Source organism: Lepidothrix coronata, unplaced genomic scaffold, assembly GCF_001604755.1.
Source record: "Lepidothrix coronata isolate B3197 unplaced genomic scaffold, Lepidothrix_coronata-1.0 Scaffold105, whole genome shotgun sequence".
NCBI lineage: Eukaryota > Metazoa > Chordata > Aves > Passeriformes > Pipridae > Lepidothrix > Lepidothrix coronata.
This window is the reverse complement of record NW_016690285.1, coordinates 929,633-954,373: the sequence shown is the minus strand read 5'-3', so window position 1 is coordinate 954,373 and position 24,741 is coordinate 929,633. Positions and strand designations below refer to the sequence as shown.

The 24,741-nt window shown below is 45.6% G+C and overlaps 2 protein-coding genes and 1 long non-coding RNA gene across 4 annotated transcripts in view; 2 read left to right on the top strand and 1 right to left on the bottom strand.

The window, feature by feature from the left end:
- MBD5 (methyl-CpG binding domain protein 5) overlaps positions 1-24,600 on the bottom strand; it is a 109,397-nt gene extending 84,797 nt beyond the window's left edge. For both annotated transcript variants that reach the window (XM_017823746.1, XM_017823745.1), the window contains exon 1: positions 24,358-24,600. The gene's annotated coding sequence lies outside the window, so the exon portion shown is untranslated. The remainder of the gene's footprint in view (positions 1-24,357) is intronic.
- Positions 21,450-22,346, top strand: LOC108501648. Its single transcript, XR_001876246.1, has 2 exons — positions 21,450-22,077; positions 22,229-22,346. It is a non-coding gene; the product is annotated as an uncharacterized LOC108501648 (long non-coding RNA).
- The window catches only part of ORC4 (origin recognition complex subunit 4), a 13,547-nt gene continuing 13,171 nt past the window's right edge, over positions 24,366-24,741 (top strand). Inside the window, exon 1 of the mRNA XM_017823752.1 lies at positions 24,366-24,405. The gene's annotated coding sequence lies outside the window, so the exon portion shown is untranslated. The remainder of the gene's footprint in view (positions 24,406-24,741) is intronic.

Here is a 24,741-nt window from a genome sequence, read left to right as displayed (position 1 = left end):
TGGTTGGATGGGGCTTGGAGCAACCTGGGCTGGTGGAAGGTGTCCCTGCCCATGGCACAGGGGTGGAACAGGATAATCCTCAATATCCCTTCCAATCCAAACCATCCAATGATTCTACAGTGATTCCATGTTTCAGACAACTTACTATTTGTAAAGCCATCCAGAGCTGGAGGCCGAATCCCAACCGTTCACCTCCCAGCAAAGCACGGCACCTTTCCCTGAGCCTCGTCCTCCTTTATCCTAAAACAACCCACCCCGACAAACCCCAAACAAATCACGTTGTCACTTCTCTAATTACAAAATCAAACCTGAGATTTCTCCCGTGGCATTTCCGATGCCTGCAATGATGAACTCCTGCGGCAGACACGGAATTATGACAGGAAATCGTTCCGCCGCTTCACCCGGGACAAGCTCCCACCCCTTCTGCCACATTTCGGCTCCGAGAGCAGCCAGGTTTTCCACCCTCCACTCATTATAAATTGGGAAAAGTAAAGATATTATGGAAAGGCCACCCAAAAGCAAAGCAGACATCACTGACAGGGCTCAGACCTCCCTGGAATGATCCCCCCCCAAAGCCTGTCAGGAATCCTTGTTTGCAGGGGCTGCAAGGCCGAGCCCTCTCCCACCAGGAATAAATTTCCCATTAAACCCGGAGTGACGCAGGGCTGCCATCAGTCACTTTTCCTGGCACAGATGCAGGAGAGTGGGATCGATCCAGGAGCACAGGGAAGGAAGTGACAGCGCTGGGAACAGGGCTGAGCCCCGGACCTTTCCCCATATGCTTCCCTGGCATCCCAACACGGCCCTAACAACCACCCAACCTTCTCCCACACTGGTTTGGTTTGCCCAGACTGCTCCCAGCACACCTCCCTTTTTCAATTAGCCACAGAAATATGGGAAAATGGTCCCAGACCCCCATTCCCTGTTAATGATGCACTGAAGGAAAGGGTTGGGAGCCCAAAAAACATCCCATCCTTCAGCAGGATCCACTCCAGGATTCACTGGTTGTGGCAACACCAGGGAGGTTTAGACTGGGAATTAGGGAAAAATATCTTCACTGAGCAGGTTTCCTGTGTGGAGCCACGTCCCTGGAGGGATTTAAAAGCTGTGTGAAGCTGTGTGGGACCTTCTGGCTCTCTGCAATTCCCTGACAGGAGGATGGAGCCAGGTGGGGTCGGGCTCTGCTCCCAGGGAACAAGGGACAGGAGGAGAGGGAACGGCCTCAAGCTGTGCCAGGGGAGGTTTAACTGGATACTGGGGACAATTCCTTCCTGGAAAGGGTTGTCCAGCCCTGGCACAGTGGTGGAGTCCCCATCCCTGGGGGAATTTCAAAGCCCTGTGGATGTGGCACTTGGGGACAGGGGTCAGAGGTGGCCTGGGCAGTGCTGGACTCGATGATCTTGGAGGGTTTTTCGAAAATTCTCCCGATTCTGTGATTCTAATACGGAAGAAAAAGTCCAGAAGGAATTTTCAAAAACCCTCCAACATCACCAAACCCTGCTCCTCTTGCCCACTGGGACACCAGAAAACACCCCAACCCCCCCCCAAAACTGTCTGCAGCCAAGAAAGAACCAAAGAGAAAGAACAACTGTCCTTCTCCAAAGGATGAATGAAGGCTCCACTATTCCTAAAAAGTCCTGGAGATGTGTCAGGGATTCACTGCCCTCCAGGTGAGGAGCAGACACTGTGATGGCAAACTTTTAATTCTTAAAATTAAGGTTCTTAGGTCAGGATAAGAATGCAGAACAGTTACCTGGACAGAAGAGGAAACACAAAATAAAAAGTATTTGTAAGGGATGAGTTGACAGTGAAGACTTGAAGAAAGGGCAGAAAAATGTGGGGGTTTTTTCCTTTTTAAAGAACAGATGTGTTTTATTATCTCTGTAAGGTAACAACTGGCACTGCTCCCAAAGGCAGGCACAGACCTGTGCACACTAAACCTCCTCATCTGCCCCCCCTTCACCCTCCTGACAAAGTCCAATGTAAAAATCACCAAATTCTCTGCCCATTCCAAAAGTAATGGGATTTGGGGGGGATTTTCTGGACCAACCTGTATTTTGAGACTGCTGATTGCACATTTTCACCTTTTTAGCCGAGTCCTACTTATGTACAAACTTACTTTTACTCAGCAAAGACCAACATCTAAAAGATGTTACAACGAAAACCATCAGTAATTCAGCAGCCCGAGCACCAAAACAACAGGATTCATTAAAGCATTAATTCCCAGAAATGCTAAATAACCTTGTTTTGAGAGCATTTTTTAAGCTATGTTGATATCTGAGATTATTTACACAGTGACAACCATGAAAAATATGTTATATATAACATAGACAATATATGTTTTATATATATATAAGGAAGAAGTATTTTCCTTATATTTAGATACCACTAATTAAGAAACTCTCCTGAACTGTCTTTCCTTGCTCTACTTGTGGTATAGAAATGCCAAAGAGCAGCAGAAGTTTGCATTATGATTTTTTGCTGTTAATTCCTCTCATGAATCCAGTGATGTCCATAATGATGGTGCTTAATTACTGCCTGATACCTTAATTTAAAGTCCAGGTTCTACCTAAAGAACAGCACCAAAAAAATTCCCCCTCCCCTTTATCAGCCCCAACCCATGTCTGTCCTTTCAGCTCCCACAAATTTCAAGTGCTGAATTCACTTTATCCATGAATGGAACACGTGACAAACCCCAAACCAACAGGGATATAACCCTTCTGCCTCCTAAATCCATCTCAAAATTCCCACTACATTAATCCACGAGTTCCTATTTATTATCCAGGCATGATAAATCCAGGAGGATGCACCACAGCACCTTCTAAAATCTCTTTTCTTAGTCTCTAATTCAGGCCAGAAATAACATAATCTGGTTTTCAGGCACTCTGCATTTCTAATCCCAACTCTGACTTGAGCAAGTTATTTAATCTCTCTCAGCTGCCACTTGGAAAATGACATATTTTCCCCCAACTTAAGTCACAGAAATAGATACAGCTTTGAAATCATTAAAAAACACAACAAAACCCCCAAAACACCACAAAAGATAAAACCCAAATGAGCTGCTCCGAAGGTGTAATAAAATAATTACAAAGGATAACAAGCTGAGGGTACTCAGAAGTGAAACTCTTATTCCTGCTCACGGATTTTTTCCAAACAGGATAAAAATGGAGACGTTTGTCTTAATTTTCACGTTCCTCGAAGATAAAAAAAACCCTAAAAAAACAACATTACAGGTTTTTTCCAGCTGTCGCTTTTCCATTTGAATACTCTGCCTGTATTCCTGGAAACACTGGCACACGTTTTAAAGGTTATCTTTGAAACCAAAAGAGTTCAAAACTGAGCTTCTCCAGCCAATATGTGCCCCTGGATGGATGGGGTTGTGTTTAAAAAGAGGGAATAAGGAAGGAGGTGTTGGAATTCTGCTCATCTCTACTCTCCCTCCTCCCATTTTTTCCCCTTTCCAGCCCTGGCATCACCATATAACTCATTTATTTATAATACCATTTTTGTCCTGTAAAGTATCATTCACATGACGTCCAAAGAACCGAGATTCCCCCTTCCCAACGTTCCCCAAAGAGATTCCTCTCCCAGAAAACCCAGGAAAACTTCTCCCACGTGACGCCCGTAAACAAATTTAAGGCAGGATTTAATTGCTTTGCCTCCTCAGCTCGGAGCTGCCTTTTAGTGATATTTATCTGAAATTATTATCTGCAAAGAAAATAAATTGTAACCCAGCTCATCAGTGGCCTGAAGTTGCCAAGTGTGCCTGTTATTAGTCGGAATTTCACTTCAGGGGAGGAGGAAGCTCCGTCAAGTATTTCTGCCAAGGCTGTTTTCTGCTGTCTCATGTTTCCTGCAGTATTGGACTCACATGCATTTCTTTTTTTTTTTTTTTCCCCTTCTCCCAGAGTTATTTATTTATTTATTGCATTTGTATAAACCACTTTTTTTTTTCTCTTTCTTCTACCAGAAACTCATTTTTAAGAGATGGTTTTTTTTTTCCCCTCCCCTAGTGAAACACAAAAATAAATCCCATTTCTGTAACACCTGATCCGTAAAAGAAAACAAAGCAACTGAAGGGAAAAAAAAATATTCCTTAATCATTATTATATAATTCCCACTGCCTCAGTATTAGCAGGGCTCATTAAAAACCCCTAAATACCAATATTAGTGTTCAAAATAGCAATAACCCACCTGGACTGCATTAGCTTAAAAGCAAAGTTCGGGATGGTGGTGGGGCTGAAAAATGATGGCCAACATTTCCCGAATTCCTACCTGATTAAATCATATCTTACAGCTTACAGGGATTTCACCCACAAAAACCCCTATACAGGTATCAACCACTCTTGCTCTGACACTGCCCCTGGGAAGCAGCTTCAGCAGGATAAAACCATCCATTTGTATATTTTAAACCAAAAATACAAATAAGGGGTTTGAATGTCCCCGAACGGGACAGAATCAGCTGTGAAATTCTGATTTTCACCTGCAGGTCTTCCCTTCCCATCCGCCTCCTTTTGAGATTCCCAGCAATAAAATGCATTTCGACTGGAACTGAAAGTTTATTTTCCTTCAGGAGACGTCTGGAGGGTGGGAAAGGAAGTAGGCAAAAAGAAGGATGTTTGGATATTTGCCACTGTGAATCTGAATGGACTTCAGCAAACTGGAGTTATTTTGGACTAGAAATGTTTTTTCTTTTTAGGACATAACGACCATAGCTTGGAATTACTGTGGATTAGACATGAGAGACGCATTCCCAGGCTTGGGAATTGCAGGGAGGAGAAGTCCAGGCAGGGATATCAGGGATACAAGGATCCTGCCCATATAAAGCAGGACAGCTCAGGCTTTCAGCCACATCCACCTGTGCTCAGGTAATGGCATCACTGACGTGCTGCAATTAAATATTTAACGAACAAACCCATCCACGCTCCTTTCCCGGGTCCCAAACGCAGGGAAGTTGCTGTTCCTTGGATTTGCTGAGCCCAGGCACAATCACAGCACCAAACTCCTCCCGGTCCCAGAGCAGCAAAAAGCCTTTTCCTCTGATCAAACACAGGATTCCCCTCCTTCCTTTGGGGTGGGTAGGGAGGAGGAGGAGGGGCGAGGAAATCCCCCCCTGAGGTGTTCCAGGGTGGAATTCTGACAGCCAGGCAGGCAGGGGTGACCCAGTTTCCCTCTCTGGGCACGCACACCGTGAAGAGGCAGCGCGGAGCGAGCGTCTCCAGCCTGTCCCGGCCTGTCCCGCTGCAGCTCCTGTGCTTTGTGTACCCCAGTGACTCCCAGTCTCCCGAAATCTGCTGCAGTCACACCTCCCAGGCCCTCAGCCGGGTCCCTGCTGGTGTCTCCTCTCCCAGGGGATGACCAGGAAAGACGTGGAGTCCCCTTGGAATCGGAGCTGAGGTGGGTTTGTGCAGACACACATTTCCAGCAGGTTTCTCCCAGAGCCACCTGAGCTCTCAGGGGAGAAGAGATCCTTCTCCCAAAGGTTCGTGGCAGAGCTTTCTCTTCCCACTTCCTTTGGAGACGTGTCCCTGCTCCTCATGGACAAGCAGGAAGTAAGTGGCAGCTCTTTCCTGCTCTTCTCTCCCGTTCCCAGCAATGATCCCGTAGCCACCCTCTCCCACAGAGGGATCGTGTCCTGACAAACCCCAAGGAATGCCAAAATGCTTCAGCCCTTTCCTTAAAGGATTAGTACCAACTTAAAGTGTGGGCCAGGAAAGCCAAGCAGCAAAGAGAGGGAAAGAAACCAAGGCAGGATGAAGGACTCTTCTCCCTCTAAAGTCTGGTGAGTTTATACAGGGAAAATTACAATGCAAACTTCCCTGCTCCTGAAGACACTGTCAGTTGTTTGGGACAAAGCTCTCCCAGTTGACTTGTTCTGTCGTCTTATTACTGCCACAAAAAAACCCAAAATGGGCTCATGGGTCCCTCATATACATCATTACAGAGCCAAGAGAACCCTGCTCAGGTGTCTCCACCTCAGCTGTATTTACAAAAGTCTGTATCCGTGTTTCCAGCTCACTGAGGACCCACAGAACGATACCAAGGAACTCCTTTTTAGCCTTTTAATTAATAGCATGGCTGTGGTTAAGGACCAGACACACCAGGTAATAAAAACCTGCTGCCACACCTTCATTTTCAGAAAGGTTCTGGCACAAAACTTCCCTGGGTTTACAAACTCATCTCCCAGATACATCCACAATGCCTGCTTCCTTCCCAAACAGTTGGAGTTCCATAACAAATTCCTGTTTGTGTGTAACAGAGCACTGAACACATGACTGGGAACTGAAAATCCTGGTAGGATCCAAATGTATCTTGTCAGGCAACTCCATGGATTTGTTGGATTTGTGACTGGAGGTGTTACAAGTGAAGTTCTGCACCATCCTCAACAACTCTGTGCCACGTTTGCATCCAGGCTTTCCTGGGGAAAGGGAGGGAGGAGGTGGCTGGATCACAGCCTGGGACACCTGTACAGGTCACAGCCATCCCACAGGATTCTGTGCAGCACCCACAGCACGGAGTCATGGAATAGTTTGGACTGGGAGGGACCTTAAAGCTCATCCAGTCCCACCCCCTGCCATGGGCAGGGACACCTTCCACTAGCCCAGGTTGCTCCAAGCCCTGTCCAACCTGGTCTTGGACGCTTCCAGGGATCCAGGGGCAGCCACAGCTTCTCTGGACAACCTGTGCCAGGGCCTCCCCACCCTCCCAGCCAGCAATTCCTTCCCAGTATCCCACCTAACTCTGCCCTCTGGCAGTGGGAAGCCATTCCCTGTGTCCTGTCCCTCCCTGCCTTGTCCCCAGTCCCTCTCCAGCTCTCCTGGAGCCCCTTTAGGCCCTGGAAGGGGCTCTCAGCTCTCCCTGGAGCCTTCTCTTCTCCGGGTGAACCCCCCCAGCTCTCCCAGCCTGGCTCCAGAGCAGAGGGGTTCCAGCCCTGGGAGCATCTCCATGGCCTCCTCTGGCCTCGCTCCAGCAGCTCCATGTCCTCCTGATGCTGTTCCCCAGGGCTGGAGGCAGCTCTGCAGGGGGGTCTCACCTGAGCAGAGCAGAGGGGGACAATCCCTGGTGGTGTAACACATCCCTGTTCCTCACTTTGCTGGAACAGCAATGTCTGCAATGCCAGGACTCCCAAGGAGCTCTTTTCCAACACCTCTGCCAGGCCTGACTGCCACAGGAAAGCTAATCCTGCTTTACCTCCGAATTTACCCCCAGCACGACTCAGAAGAACCCACTTCATCCTCTGACAGGAACATCCCAAACCTTTCACAGGCACCTGAACTTCAGACACCAACAGCCTTTCAGAGCCTCTTAAAGGGAACAACACAAATCCACATCCTGGGCAAACAAACCCCAGTGAAGGCTGGAGAACCTCCATCCTGCTTCTTGGAATTCAGGTTCTAATCTGAAGGCAGATTTTCATTCTCTTCTCTAGTTTCTTAAACAAGCAACAGCAACTTTCTACCAGTTACAACCCCTACATGACTATTTTGCTGGATCTGAACAGCACTACCCTTGGTAAGAATTTTTGAAACTGTAGGAATTTTTTAAACTGTAAGAATTTTTTAAACTGCTTTTTAAACCCAACCATCATTTTGTATGTACAGTCTGGTTTAAGAAAACTTCTCCCTCAGGTTTCTTTTGACTCTGGCTTTAGAAGGAATAAATCCAAATTGAGACGAGCTACTTAAATGCCAGAAAAACTTCCTGCATTGTAAGAGAAAAAAGGCAGAGATGAATAATTGCTGTCTGTAAATATCCACATAAAGCAGAAAACGTGATACTATCGCTCGTCTCCCCCACACTGGGACAAATCCAGACACTCAGCAGCTCCAGCACTGGAGTCCAGGAGGTGTTCCAGGTGACCCAAGGAGTGTTATCCAGGACATGCACGACTCCAGCACGTTCTCCCAGGTCCAGAGCCTCCTAATTAGCTGCTCATCCTCCTAAAGCCACGTTTGCCACGTGAGGTTTCCCTGCATTCGGTGCTGACAGAGCAGGCTCTGAAGGAGGGCACTTCAGAAAGAGCACAAATTATTCATGAGGATGGATACTGTGACTATTGCAGAACACAACTGCACCATGAAATATTCCTAAATGATCCCCTGAACTGCTCAAGAGAGAACTCAGACACGGTCACAGCCCCTTTTGCCCGCAGTCCACAACAGCTGCAAAGAGTCACAAGTTTTTAGAAGCAGATTTCTGGGGGAAGATAACTGAGGATATTTGTCCAAAATCCTGTTCACAGGTGAACCTAAACTTACACAGCAGAGTGGCACATTGATCCCTGCCAACGTTTAATGCAACATTTTACATCAATTTTCGAACAACTGATGAGAAAAACAACAAAAAAATGACATTTATCCTGAACTGATGGATTCATCCCTGTATCCTCACACCCTGCATTTATTGTATTTCACGTTACATTATGAAGGAGCCAGTGGGTAACACGCCAAGAGCAGGGAGCCTGCACACCAAATACTGTCACAGTTTGCTGCAGGAACGACTTCCAAGGATCGGGAGCTTCCTTGGAAGCGGCTGCTCCCCTTCACAGCAAGAGTGAGCTCAAATTGCTGCAGCAGAGAGCAGCCAACACTTGAGTTACTGTACCCAGGTCAGCCCCACTGAGCACAAACCCACGGCCAAAACCAGCTTGACTGGCAGCTGGTGGATTCTGCTAATTAATGCCAACGGTGCTCACTTGATACAGTCGAAATTCCCATCTGGAATATGCCAATGGTTTCGCTCACAGATGAGTTTTGCTCCAGACTTTGTGTCATGGAGAGGTGAAACAAAACCGCGTCCGACGGACACGTGGTTCGGATTAATGATTTCTGCACAAACGGGGGTGGAATTTGAGATCTTAAAGCACAATGGCCAAGATGCTCCAGCTTTTCTATCTGCTCAGTATCCCCTGAATCTTCCAGTGCTGAAAACTGGCACTGCTTAAATGAGCATTTTCACCGTTTTTCACCACCTCTACACGTGCCACTTCACGTGATCTGTAACAACCACAATAAGGTGCCCAAGAACTATTAGGAGTAGCAGAACTATTGAGAGTAAAGATAAGTCTCTGACTTTGGGAGAAACATCAAAAATCTGCATTTTTTGTACTTAAAACACAATCACAGGCCGATCAAACCGCTGAACAACACCAGGAACGTTTCTAGCAACGGAGAAGCCTCTTCCAGAAGGAAATGACAAGTGTGGCTCTTCCTCCCCTTCCCATCTCCACTACAGGGAGTTTGAAAGGTTCCTTCTCGATGTCTAAATATAGAGCCTGTGATCAGGTTGTGCCTGAAAGGTTTGTGAACAGATTTCAGTCACAGCACCCCTGTGAGTCGTCCCTGAGGTCCCCACCTAGAAATCCCTCAGCGAGCCCAAAACACAACCAGAGCTGCTGTAAACTCGATTACGACGCGGTAAAACAGGGGAAGTGACTTGCAGTTTATAAACCATGACATTACCCTTCTGTGGGATCTCAGAAGTAACAAGTTAAGATGCCCTTTAACTGCAAAGGTATTGGTAAAACTCTCAGTAAAACCACTTCCCTGATCCCTGGGACAACCCAGGGGGACTCACGGCAAAGCACAAATAACAAACGTGCACCTATCAAGCTGATTTTAGGAAGTTTGCATTTATTAAAACCCCCTATAGAAAAGAGAACCCAAAAGTGCCCAACCCCCAAACTCGATCTACAGGTCTAGCAAGTATTGCTGCATATTTCTGTAAACTTCCACACTCCTTGTAACTCTGCCACTGCTGGTGTAACTTAATAGTTCCAGACAATTACTGGTGTCCCAGGAGCTCTGTTGGGCTGAGTTAAGAGGAGCAGGAGCCTGGAGCCACTTGTGTTTGGGCTCCTCACCAGCTCTGGGGATCTTCCACAACTTCTACTGGCAAATCCCAGTCCCAGTCCAGCATCCTGCGACACTTTTTGTCCCTGTCTCTGGGATTCAGTGGAATTCCTGAGCAGAGTCATTTCCTAAGGCTTTGTAATCCCCCATAAACAGTTCAATCATTAACAGCATTAACAACCTGGGCACCACACAACAAATCCTTTATGACCCTCCTTCTCCTCTTCCCTCACTGCCTGTGGCTTTTCACCTTTTCTGCTTCTCTTGGTGTCTGAGTTCAGTCGAATTCTTGGGTCATTTATTCCTTTGGTCGGGGGGGTGGGGAAGAACTGGGGAGTATTTTTCAAGCTAGGAGATAAAAAAAAGAACAAAAAAAAAAAGGCCAAAGAAAAGAACCCCCAATCCTTTTGTTCTGCTCAGATTGGTATTTTATAAATTCTGTCTGCTCTCCCGTATTTATTCCGGCCTTATAATCCCAAGTGGTCAGAGGACAAATGTTCCTTCAGAAGACGCTCCCACACCCCTACCAAATATTAGATGTCACTGACTTAAAAATAGAAACCAAGGTCCAAACTGGCAAATTATATCATTGATCTGGTTCCTTTTATCTGTGCTAGAAAAGCTGTAGAATATATAAATCCAGTGGAAGACTCAGTGCAAAAAAAAAGAAAATCACTATTCTGGATCCTTTGTGGAATTTCTCCAAGGGCACAGTTTTACATCAATTTTTGTTTTATTGCACTGTTTGAACTCTGAACTTACAGGTGGAAAAGGAACCAGAATATTATTCCCTGTGCTTTTGGTTAGTTTAAAGCTTTGTTTTGTTTTTTTTTTAATACAATGACATTTTAAGTTTTGGAAGAAGAATCAGGGAAGTGTAGCCATCTCATCTCAGTACTGAGGTGAGGTTTTCTCCTTCCACATCTTCACACCAGGCAAAGGCAGGCCCCTAAAGCAGCATTCCCTGCTCCCCTGGACCTACCCCACCCTGCCTGGAATGTCCCTGCAGCATCTTCAGATTAATTACAAAAATTAAAACAATTACACAATAAATGATTAACCCAGGGAAGACCACCCTCTCCAAACCCAGCTTTTGCTCAAGATCCATTTGTTCTGTTCCTCATTTCCCAGCAAACTGCTGGATAAACTGTATCTCGAGTGTGATGTATCTACTGGGAGTCTCCATGACGGCAGGAATGACAACTTCCCAAAACAGAAGGTCTGATTCCCAAACTGCTGCAGCCTGGATAACATTCACCTGCTGTCAGGCTGCTGGAGGATTACTCATTCCCCTGGCCAGGCACAGGACAAGTGGAATTCTCTCAGGGAAAGTCCCATATATGACTTTTTTAAAGGAAGTTCTCCAGGATTTGGATCTCCAGGATTCCATGTCCCTACCAGGGTCAGTCTCAAGCAGCAGCCAGGCTAAAATCAGACTCCCCTGAAATCAGGAGCGGTTTCCTGGGAGAACACCCCGGGAGTGAGGGATTGTGCTGATGGTCCCTGCAAGTCTCGACTGGCAGCGACAGGACTGCCCTGACACAGCTCACCTGGCCCCACCTGCCCCACTCCCACGTTCCACAGGCATTACCAGCCCCTGGAGTGTGTCAGGAACGCTGCTGTGCCTTGGGAAAAGCTGCTGCTGGAGCCAAACCGAGCCCACTGAGGGGAGCAGACACCCGACTCACCTGCCACAAACACTGAGCTGACACACCCTGACACGAACCCCGTGGCCAAGCGACCCTGAACTAATTCCATTAACGCTGCCCGAGCCCTCAAGAGAGGGGCAAGTCCCAGGAAAACTTCCATGGCTGTGGAGAGCAGCATGGAGGGGAAAAACACACCCCCCCCCCAGCCCCAAAGAGGCGTGTGAAGTGTTACGTTACTCCAGTTCATCTGTCGCGTTCTCGTTTCTCCTCAATGACAAATTCACCCCAAAAAAACATCCAAAAGCTTATTAAAATGTCTATTTTAAGACATTAGCACTCACTTTTTAATCTTTGGGCTCAAAACTCTCTCAGACAGTGCAAGGCATCTAAAGCCAAACCAGTTGGGAACCAGGCTAACATCTCCAAGTTCCCTCCTGGTGGGAGTTGAGCCTTCCCTTCCCACCCTGTCCTTCTTAACCTGCTGCTGGCTGGAGATAATCCCTCCCAGGCTTCCCAAAACGCTGACACAGGAACCTCTGTGAGGGCACTGAGCCACTTCCTTTCCTCCTTGAGAAAGATTTAACAACCCCCAAGTTTCTCCCGTGCCCTGCTTGGAGTCCCTCGTTTTCTCCCTTCTGGTATCGGATCGGCCGAAATAAAATTTTATGGGGTGTCAACTCGACGGAGGGAAAACCATAAAGTGCCTCCTGACAGCTTCCTTTCTCAAAAAAATTTAATCAGAAAGGAAAGGGAAAGAAAAACCCTTCGCCCTTGAGAAGATGGAGTGAGTGGCCTCAGAGCTGTGTTTAGGAAAAAGGGTTTGGAACACAAATGGGGGAAAAGGGTTTTGCCCAAGTCATAAAACTCCTTTATTTCCCACTGCACGGAGAAAAACGGGCTGCACTTCACTGTGACACATCAGCTGAGCTCGGGAAAAGAGACCAGTCCCATCCATCCCAGAGGGAAGTGGAGCCTATGGGATAATTACATCAAAAAGTCACCCCCCCAAAAAAAGCCACATTTATACACAGAATAAAGAATTGCTCTCGAATCTGAATAGCAATTAATTTCTCTGCAGAAACACACAGTGCTCTGTCCAGACATTGATTTTAAAAGTTTTCTTACCCAAACCACGTTATTAACATTTAATATTATTATGGCAGCGCCGAGTCGCAGCAAAATGAATAATACTAAAAAATACTAAAAAAAAAAAAATAAAATTAAACAATTTATTAGATGCCAGAATATGACTTTTCTACACAGAAAAAAAAAAAAAAAGGAACAGGAATTCTACTTCAGAATAAAGTAAAAGTCATGTAAAGCTCCCTGGTTATCAATGAAAATGAAGCCAGCACTTTTAAACATTGAATATCTCCACGTATTTCCCATTTCTTGCCTTATCCTGGACTGTTGCAGGAATTTATTGTTTTCCTCACTTTTATCCACTATGATTAAGTTTGATTTTATAATTTTGTGTTTCATAATAATGAGAAAAACATCTAACAAGAGAGACTGTCAGAGGATTGACATTTGAGGCAGGACAGGTAACTTTACTTTGCTCTTGTCCCTCCCAGCCTGTCTGAAGTCAAAGACTCAACTGACTTGTGTGTCACTACAGAAAAACCTAAAATAAAAACCCCCAAATCCTCTCAAATCTGGTTTCCTAAATTATAGCAAATATTAACATATTTTTCATCAAACAGTGAATCATGGGGAAAATGCATAAGCATCTCATTGCTAGTCTGAGGATAATTTTATTTCAGCTGATTGAACAAATCCCTTTTTTCTTGCTTTTGGCAGAACTGGAGGAGAATATTTATTAAAAACAACGTTGTAGTGGGGAGAAAAACACAGTATTTTGGGGTAGGTTTGGTTCTTTAAAGTTTTGAACAGGAAAAAACCCAAGAAATTCAAAAATTCAGATCATTTCTAGTGAGCTGCAGCTAACCAGAAACTAACAGAGAATAAATCTGAGTTCGAACCATCCAAGAGAAATTAAATTTAGAAATCAAGTTTCTCTCCTGATAAGGGGAAAAAAAAAGTTTGTTCCTATTTTACTGAAATAATTCAGCACTCAAAAGACACGGAAACTGAGGTTATTCCAGAGAAACACCTTTCTTCACCAAGGTACACTGAATTTATTTCCTATGGCACAAGCCCTATTTCAGACCATTACCTTAAACTAGAAAATGCTAAATCATATTAAAGTTCCTGTTCCATTAAAAAAAAAAAAAGGAAAAAAAAAAAAAGAAAAAAGAAACTTTCCTGGTTCTACTTAAAAGAAGAATCTTTGTCCCTGTATATGGAAGTCTAGAAATATTTATTTAAAAAAAAAAGGGAGATATGAGAAATTTAAAGATTAATTTTCATATTTCTAATAATTGTAAACCAGGGTGTTTTTTTTTTTTTTGTGGGATAAATTCCCAAGCCTCAGAACTCTGAAGATGAGAGTTAAAACAAAGAAGTTCAATTCCCTACCAGAATGCATTTGCTCAAGTGTAAAGCCAACAAATGCTAAACTTTTTTGGCACCGTGGCTGCATTTCTGAATCATTAGGTAGTCCCAACTATTTTTTGATTTTGCTTGCGTGATGTTGGATCAGAATGATCCATATAAATCAGTGGTTTTCCCTGCCTAGGAATGGTGTGTTTAGCCCTGGTCAGATGATGTCAAAGGGATGGATGAAAAAAGCCAGGGAAGAACGGCCGGGGCTGCCTGGGATGTGCGGCGCTGGATCGGGATTGTTTACTCAGGGTACACTCAAAGTAAACACCACACAGGCAAGGCAGGGAAGGCATGCACAGCATTCCAGCCCCCCTTTCCAGGGGATAAGCATGGGATGCTTTCCTAGGGAAAACCTAAACACGGAGGGGTCTGTCCATGGAGCTGTTTGTGCCGCGGGAAGGGCCCGATCCCAGACCGGGACGGGGAACCACGGCCATGACCAGAGCCAAAGCAGGACTAAGGATAAGGAGAAAAGCTGAGCCCAACCCAGGGGTTCAGTTCCTAAAGTTTCCCTCGTGGAAAGCTGAACATCCAGGCCAAACTCCTGCAGGATGTTGAAGCTCTTCTCTTGCACTGACAGGAGTTATCAGCGAGGGCGGCGGGGCTCGGTGCCCAGCCGGGCCTGGGGATCAGCACTGCCACAACTTCCAGCTCTTCCACATCCAGGCAGCCACAGTGGCAATATTATGGAATTATTCAGACACTTGGAGGCCTGTTTACTTCCCTTTCCAAGCCATCCTGAGACTGTGGTGTGTACAGACTGTGATTAAGCAGCACTGCCTGGCTGATATTGTGTGTGAAAATACACTTCACACCTGTGTGTTCAGGAAAGCCACCAGGAGGGATTTCCACAACAGCCACCAGCTCTCCTTCCCATCATGTTGTTATCCCAGGGAGCCCCTCTGCTCTGGAGCCAGGCTGGGAGAGCTGGGGGGTTCACCTGGGGAAGACAAGGCTCCAGGGAGAGCTGAGAGCCCCTTCCAGGGCCTAAAGGGGCTCCAGGAGAGCTGGAGAGGGACTTGGGACAAGAAAAGCATGGAGGGACAGGATGAGGCAGAATGGCTTCCCATGGCTGTCCCAAGATGGGATATTGGGAAGGAATTCCTGGCTGGGAGGGTGGGGAGACCCTGTCCCAGGTTGGGCAGAGAAGCTGTGGCTGCCCCTGGATCCCTGGAAGTGTCCAAGGCCAGGTTGGACGGAGTTTGGAACAACCTTGAATAGTGGAAGGTGTCCCTGCCCATGGCAGGGGTTGGAACAGCATGATCTTTAAGGTCCCTTCCAACCCAAACCATTCCATGATTCTGTGACCTCCTTCTGTCCATCTCAGCAAATACTTTACACCCCCAAATGGCCCTTGTTCCCCAAATCCCCCCAATTTCCATTAAAGCCCTGAGCACCTCCACACCAGCCCAGCCTTCAACTCTTCTCCAAACTCCTGCTTTGCCTCTCTCCCATTCCCATCCCCCTACACTGCTCCTCTCCCATCCACCAACCCTCTCCCCAAACTCTGCCTCTTCCTAACGTCTCACCACCGGTTTCCTTCCTACTCCCAGCCCTGGAGGCCCCTCCAGCACTTTCAGTTACAGCCCTTTCCCCCCCCAGACACCAAAAACCCCCGTTCCCTAACCCTGAAAGCCACGGGAAGCAGCAGGAAGGGTTATCCACAGGCTGCACCTTGCAGCTCCGGGGAACTCCCTCCCCATCCTGGGCACAAAAATCACAATATTTCCACCCGGTAACTGCAGTTTGATGTTTATCCGTGCCAGGCCACCAAACAATTCTTCTCTGAGCAACCAGGAGTCAGTAAGTTGGCGGGAATTTCTGCCGGGGCACGACAAAGCAAAAGTAAACAACAGGAGAGTCCATGCAAAACGGGCATGGAATAATTATGGATTATGCTGGGCGGGATTAAGGCAGAGATTAAAAAAAAAAAAAAGGAGTAATTATTTGCCAATTTTTGATGGACACACAGATTCCTAAAACCTAATCCTGAAATCTCACCCGCCCGGGAAGACCTTTAGAACACGACAACCAACTCCAGGCCCATATCAGGGCTTTAAATAAGTCCCTGTAAAGAGCCTTCTCTCAAGACAACAACTGGAGATGCCTTGAAATATCCTCAGTTTAAGGTTCACCATCAGGGATTAATAAATTGACATTCACCACCATTATAATCAATATTTTCCTAGGTTACCTATCTATTTGACTACTGTCTATCAAAAGTAAAAAGCACCTCATTTTCCCTCTAATAGCTCAGAAACATTCAGACACTACAAATAAATTCCACACCAAGTATTACAATTATTTGCAATAATTAGCAAAAGCTGAACATTAACACTTTTTTTGTTTTACATTATAAATGAACATAATGTAAAAAAAAAAAAAAATTCAACAGCAGGTTCCACAAAGTTCATGTTATTCCTTCTCTGACAAAACAACTGCTATTGCTCTGATAATTATTATTCAAGAAAAACAATGTAGCTCCCACCTACAGGAATACTTTACTGGCATGTAACTTGCTAGAAATAGAAATGAAAATTAAGAATATTCTCTTTTAATTTGCTGGTAATGTTTTAGATGCAGGGCTGTGCTCCTGAGTTCCACCTCACCACGTGCCTGAGGAGAACTCTTACATCAGAGGAGGGTTTGAGTTACAAAAGATGATTAAGCCTGAGCCATAACCGGGAAGTTTTTAGGGAAAGCAGCACGGGAGAAAGCCCAGGAAAAACCACAAGCCCAGGAAAAGCTGGAGGAAGGTGATCCAGCAGGAATCCACAGACCAGCTGATTAAGGAGCTGCCTAAGGAGCAGCTTTGGGGAGCCTGTCCTGGTTAGAACCCGAGACCTTTGGGAAGTCAGAACTCAGGAAAATTCCTGATTTAGGGCTTGATTCAACACCCAAAAAGCTGAGAAATACTTTAGTGCTGACATCAGGGTAAACAGAATAACCCCCCTTTCTTTAAAATCATATATAGATTTTTAACAACAAAATATCAAGAGCAGAAACACCTGATTTAAAAAAATACCAAGAGTAGAAACACTTGGTTGATATTTAAAAATATTAAAATCACTCCCACTGCAGTTTTATACGAACTTAATGCCTGAAACAAATATGTTTATCCAAGCAAAAAGTGGGATACAAAAGCCCCAGGATGTTCCAGGAGTAACACAACTCTCAGAAACCCACCGACATGGCACCAGCTTTGGGGAGCTTTAATGGGTTACAAGGGTTCATTGCCCAAGAACTTTGGGGCAGGAAATCAGGAAAAATTCCTGATTTAGGGCTTGATTTAGTACCCAAAAAGCTGGTAAATATTTCAGCACTGGCATCAGAAACAGAAACACAACAGACCCTCTTTTTTTTAATTAAAAGTTTCACAAAGAGATTTTTAATGACAAGATATCAAGAGAAGAATCGATTGATATTTAAAAAAAAATTAAAATAAATTAAAATCAGCCACACTGCATGTTTATACGAATTTAAAGCCTGACCCAAGCACATCTAAGCATAGAAAAAGTGGGATACAAAAGCCCCAGGATGTTCCAGGAGCAAGAGGACTTTGGGAAGGCCGGCCCGGGGAGCTGCGACACGTCAGAGCCGGGGCAGATGGACGGGTCATTTTTAGAACTGAATCACGCTGCAAACGATTTGCCTAATTTTAAAACAGAGGTGAGCGAGGAGCTAAAGAGCCTCCAGCCCAGATATGGTTGGAGCCCTGGGTTCAGCTGGCCCACAGACACCGCCGTGCTTTATTGCACGCTCCGAGGGAAGGCACGTGGGCTTCGAAAGGCTCCGACCCGTCACATATTTGGGAGCGCGGAATCCTTCGGCTCCAACGTCAGCCCCCGAGTTTGGAGCCTTCCGTGAAATCTGGGGGGGGTTGGGTTGGGGTTTGTGGTTGGTTTTTTTGTTTTAAACACAGGGATTTTTGAGTTATTGTCCACTAAATATAGCGCATTCTTGCGCCCTGAGGAGATGGGATCGCGTTTAAATTATCTCAGTTTGGAAAAGTCGATTATACTTGGAGTTTGGGTTGGGGCAGAAGGGTTTGGATACCTGCTCTGACAGATATTTAGCCCTTATTTAAGGCAAAACTGCCACTGAAAACCATGGATGTTTTGCCTGGAAAACACAGCCCCAAATATAGACCTGAGTGTCTCCCAGACTTTCCAAGTGCCAGGAGTGAACCTGGAAAGAACCAGGGAAAAGGATTCCCCGAGACAGAGAAAATCATCGTCCAAAGCTCCACTTTGATGCTCCTGCAGTTATGGCATTTATTGAATATACTGGTATTTAGTAAACTGGAGCAGAAACAAGCCCCAAAATCCAGGAATCCCTTCCTGGTAAAAGGAGGAGCAGTTTGAAACAGCACCTTTAAAAAGCTTTCCCAACACAGGATCAATGGGGAGGCTCCCAAAGTTTACAAAGGGGGCTTTTCCTTAAAAAACACCTTCCAGAAAGAGGGGGAAAAGCCAGTAAATTGCTAATATTCCACATTCCAGGCTCAAGAACAACAAGACAACACCGTTGCATCACCAGGCTGTCCCGACACATCTCCCCTGAAACCTGATCCAAGCTGCTTCCCCAGAAAGATTCCGAGGGAACAACGGATCCCCCCCTCCTGCCCCCGAGCCCCTAAAAGACAAAAGGAAGTTCTGTTCTTAAAAAAAAAAACAGCTCGCTACAGATTCCTGACTACTTTGTTTCTTTAATCAATGATCTCATTTGTTCACTTTTTTGCAGTGTTTTCCTCCAAAAATAGCAGATACTAAAAAAAAAAAATTTTTTAAAAAAATAATTTCTTCCTCTTATCTGGTGGTTGGATGAAAGAGGATCCAGTAGATTTTATATAATTTTTTTTTGGTGCTTTTCTTCTACATACAGATGAAATAAATAAAATTTCCCTCCTTGAATTGACAGCATGCTTATATATATATATTCAAAAAAAACCCACTAAAGAGATGCATAAAGCTTCGCTGCCTCAGTCTTAAAAGTCAAAAATTGAATTAAATTAAATAGATTAGGGGGGCAAACACAGTCAAAATATAAGGCCAGTGCCAGCTGCTTATTGTTTTCAATGCTACAGCTTCAGATCTACCCCAAAACATGACATTTGGACTCATTCTAGGGGGGCCAATCACATATATATAGAATATATATGCATATATATATATAGTGTATATATATAGTATATATACATATATATTGCATCTATATATATATAGCATATATATAGATGAGAATACATATATATATACACATATATATAGTATATATGTACATGAGAATACATATATATACACATATATATGTGAATACATAAATATATATACACACATATATATATCATATATATACATCAGAATACATATATATACACATATATATAATATATATACATGAGAATATATATATAGACACATATATATAGATGAGAATACATATATATACACATATATATAATATATATACATGAGAATATATATATATACATATATATATACACATGAGAATACATATATATACATATATATATACACATGATAATACATATATATATACACACATATATATATATATATTTATACACATGAAGTAGACAGGTAAAAGCTTGAAGGATGAAGACAAGCCCCAAATAGTTCACATATTTTTATGAAGTCTCTAATTTACCACAACAGATAATCCCAAATAACACGCTGGCAACAACCTCCCAGAGCTTAAAAATAAAGCCCTGGGACGGGCCAACCCCAACTGAATTCCCATGTTTTTCAAACATTAGGCAGCATGAATGGAAAAACCTGACTATCTGTATTTATGATACGAGGGCCCAGGTTCTGCTTGGCCAAATTTTCCTCCCGACTCAGGCTGTGTTTGTTTCCTTTGGCAGAGGAGGGGGGAGGATACGAGGCAACATTATCTTATGGCTCCCTGGATGTAAACCTTGGGAATATCACCATTTGATCCAGCAGGATTTGTTGTGCAAACAATTGTCAACTGTGCTGGTTCCCTCACTTGGGGATTCTCCTGAGCCAGGCAAACCAAGGGCCCCAATATTTCAGCTTTTATTTACATTTCGGGCCGCTCCTCCTTCAGCAAGACACCAAAATAATTGTGTTTTTAACGCCACTGAAAACGCAGACTAAGCAAAAATTATGACTATATATATATATATATATTTTAATCCCAGGCTTCGATTTTGCCTCATATCACGATAATGAATTATATTAATATATGTCTTAGATACCAGATGTTGTTGCACGATAAGGGTTTTTAAAATACTGCTTGCTTGCTTACTTTAAAATATTCTCTGGAGAACAAAAAAATATCTGTGAAAAAGAAAAATTGCATACTGAATTTAACCTGAGTAATAAATGAAATTCTCTTATTCTTTCTCAGAAACCTAAAAAGGGAATTTTCAAGCGTTTCACCGTTTGGTTTTCAAGTCCATTTAGAGCTCCTGAAACCAAATATTTCAGGTAAAACCCATTTAAACAAACAACAAATGCAGCTTGGGCATGTCCAGCTCCCTCTGCCTCAGCTCCAACCCAATGAACCAATGATGGAAGCTGCTCCACAGTTTGTCCCTTAGTCATTCCCATGGGAAGGAGAGGAGGCAGTGGAGATTTTTGGGGATGGGAGCACCTGTCAAGCTGCAGAGAAACCGAGCTGAGCAACTCAGCTCACAAAGGTCTATGAATAGCCCCTGATTCCTGCTCCCTGTGCCAGATCCAAACAACAACAGGGAGGTGGAGGGCTCAAAACACAGAGCCTGGGAGCCAAAGAGTTTAAAACAGGGCTTAGAAGTTGAAATTATCTATTTTTTACACCTCTTTTATGCCTTATTTTTATATATATATATATATATACACACACGTGCATTTGTGTATGCAGCTAACCTCATTTGCATATGTACTCACACGCTTCATAACATCATAATTTAGGGGGTTTTGACAAATTTTTACCTCTATTTAAAAACAGTGCAAAAGCCTGAACTCCTTTCCAGACGATTCATCAAGAAAAAAATAATAAAAAAAATAAAAATAAAAAAATTGGTATTGCTGTAATAAAGAACTGGGAGTTGGAGAGAGGAAAGGAGTCAGCACTTCTTCATTTCTTAACTGCTGCTTCTTGTTTTATTCCCACTTTGTTTAGCTCCAGCTCCAGGGATCAAATTAAGGCCTCTTGAAAGCTGTGTCCAAAATTTCAGCCTTGGTTCCTGGGCAGGCCTATTGGAGACTGATTATTGCACCTCACAGTTCCAAAAAGAAATGCAAAGAAAAGCCAAGGAGAGCCTTTCACACGTTCAAGGAACTCTTTAAAAGAATAAGCAGGTCCTTAATGGCATAAAAAAAAAAAAGAAAGAAAGGGATCCTGTGCCTTTTTATTGTTGAAATCGAGGGTGATTTCCACGATCACAAAGTGATTTCCACTTCCACTGGGGCAGGGTAGGAACCGACACCAACAACACAAAATTAAACCCGCCAAGAAGCCCGAAAGAACAAACAGAATTCCCTGCTTTTCCTGAAGTTTTACCAGGATTTTTGCAAAGGAAGCTCAGCCCGTTTCCAAATTTGAGTCCCTGGCCATTAAGGGATGAGATTCAAGTGCTTTGTGCACGTGGCCCCTTAAGCCCATGGAGACAGTGGGACATTAGTGGGGCTCCAGATGGGCACGAGGGGCCTCCCACCTGGCTGCTGCTTCCCAGGAGGAACATCCAGGATAAGCACTGGCTGCTGATCCAGAAAGCAACGCTGGAGTTATGGACTGTATTCCAGCCACTCCTCTGCCACATGCGAGGACTAACAGTAGGAAAAACAAAAATAAATCTCCTGACAAAAGGGAATTAAATAACCCGCTGAAAACCAAGGCGTTCCACTTGGACTGTGACTTAGGCCAGGATCTCCGGGGCTTTTTAACAAGGAAGAAAGACTGATCCCTCCACAACCAAAGAACCCCAGGACTGCAAGAAAAGTTCCATTATTCCAAGTATTGCATCATAAAGATTCTCCTCAAACATCCTCCTGGCCCAGTCCAAATAACACCAAACACATTCACCCCCAAAAGGGAGGAAGGTAAGGCAGCAAACTCCAAGGAAACACTGCTAAAAGACAAACATAAGTCAGGCCTAAACAGCATTTTCATAGGTCCTTGCTAATTCCAAACAATCTGCCCCAGAGTCCAACCAGGAATACAGGAAAATAATGATTAATTTTCTCTCAAAAGGTAAAGAACTGGAAAATCCACATGAAGTTTTCCTACAAGCAATTACCAGTTCTAAATCCCTCCTGATAACAGCAGCAAAAAGAGCTTAAAAACCCAAATAAAAGGAAACTGTTGATGATTCACAGTCTGTCTTAGCACAGGTTGAGGGATTCAATTCCTTCAGTTCTTGGAAGGCTGTGACAGCAGCCAGAAGCCCCAAGTTAGCCCGAGACCCCTTTGTGGGTCCTGCAGAAATGCAGGAATTGCCTCCAACCCCACCCAGAATCCCAGTCCCACCCAGTGGCTCCTTCAGAGGGACCTTCACTCCCCAATCCTCCCAAATCCACCTCTGTCCTTCCAGCACGGACTTGGCTGCAGGAGCTGGAGGCCTATGGAAGCGAAGGTTTATCAGGAATTTTATCTCTAGGATTTAAAGTAAGGGAAGACCCTGAATTATCCTGCCCGGCTTCGGAATTCTGCTGGGATTCTGGGAATTTTACTGTGCAACCATACTAAACCAAACCATACCTATTTGAGACACTGAAACACAGAGAGGTTGTTAAATCCCTGTAAGAATTAAGGTATATCTCATCACTGGAGGCCATGGAATTTGGGGGCAGAGCTGCAGCTCCACATTCACGGGGAGCACAATCCCGGAGCCGCTCCAGGATTCCATGGGCAGATGAAAGGGGATCAATGGGATCTCAGGTTGAGAAAAGCAGCACTGTCACGAAATAAAAAAGGAAATTACATCCTTTACTCTTGGACAGGCTTTTGCTGCCCAAGTCCTGCCCACAGCAAACTGAAAAGGGAGCCCCACGTTCCAACGATAGGGTTTTATACGCGGGTCCGTGGAGTTTAACGACCATTATTGATGTTCTTTTCACGTTTAAACCCAAAATTAGTAGGAGCAGAAAGAAAACTCATGGCAAACTATTAGAAAGAACTACGGCCCTGGCTGCTGCCTTCGGTTCTCCACCACAAATATCAACCCAACTCTGTTTTCCTCCCATCCTTCCCACCCCACCAAATCAAGGATTTCGCAAACTCTCCCCAGCCCGATCACAAAACTGCTGCTTCACACAAGACAGGAACGTACAAATTAGAAATGGGAGCCACACCAGCACGTCAGGAGAGCTCTTTCTTGTGGGCATCCTCCAGGGATGACACACACACTCCCTGCTGACCACCATCGAACCGGGATGCCCCTCTGGAATACACACCCATGGCCTACTCCATGGCCCAGCATCCAGCACTTAATTGACCAAAAACAAACCAAAGCACTCAAACCGCCCTTCTGAAATTACAGAGGACGTAATTAAGCCCCAGGAATAAGCAGACAACAGCAATTTTAATATAAACATCCTACTTGTGGAGAGGACTCCGATTCCAACTTGGCCTTAATGTCCCAACTCTTACTCCCGGATCCTCGCAAAGGCCTCTCCCAACATTTCCTCGAGCCCAGAACTGAGTTTGACATTTAAACCCACCGCATTTTTAACCTATTTCAGACATTTTGACACGCAACCAGCAGAAAACATGGTCAGGTCAGACCGCCAGTGGTACCTGATGGAGACATTTGGCCTTCCCAGCCAGAAAAGCCACGGAAAAACAAGATCCCGACATATATATTTGAACAAATCATTGCCCAAATATAGCCGGGCACCAGAGGCAAACCGGGGGCTGCCACCAACCACCCCCCGACCCCGCAAACACCGAGCCCAGCCCCTGGGCTGCCTACCCCTGGAAGTTCAGCTGCGGGAGAGGGTCTTTGTACAAGTGGTCTTTGTACCTTAATAACTCAAACAATAAGTCAAACAACGGCCTGAGGCCCGGGGGGGAGGGGGGCGGGGGGGGAAAGGGGGAGCAGCCCGGGGGGGGGGCTCGGTGTTATCCCGGGAAAACACCACTTTGGGGACACTCAGCACCGCCCCGAACTTTGCCACCGTCGCCCCCCCCCCACTCCCCTCCCGCACCCAGAGGGGCATCCCCGGAGCATCCCCCGACAACAAAGCTGGGCCGGGGGGCGCCGAGAAGGGGCCGAGGGTGACAGGCCGGGCCCCCCCCGGGGGCGAACAGCGGGTAAACAGGGGGGTGAGCAGCGGGTAAACAAACGCCCCCCCCCGCGCCGCCGCTCCCCCCGCACTCACCTCAGGGCCCCCCGGGCGCGGGGAGGAAGGCGGAGACGCACACAAAGGGTAATAAAGGGGGAGGAGGAGGAGGGAGCGGCGCTCCGCGGGGCCGCCCCCGAGGGACGGGGGTGGGGGGGGTGTCTCGGTGCGTTCGTGTGTGCGTGTGTGTGTCTGTGTGTGTGTGTGTGTGTGTGTGAGGAGCGGGGGGAGATGTAGAAGAAACTCCCCGGCGGGGCCGCGGGGGGGGGCAGCGACTCGGGGCCCCCCGCCCCCGCCTCGGCGCGGCGCTGCTTCTTCGTGTGTGTGTGTGTGTGGGTGTGGGTGGGTGTGTGGGGAGGGGGGGGAGATGTAGAAGAAACCCCCCGGCGGGGCCGCGGGGGGGGGCAGCGACTCGGGGCCCCC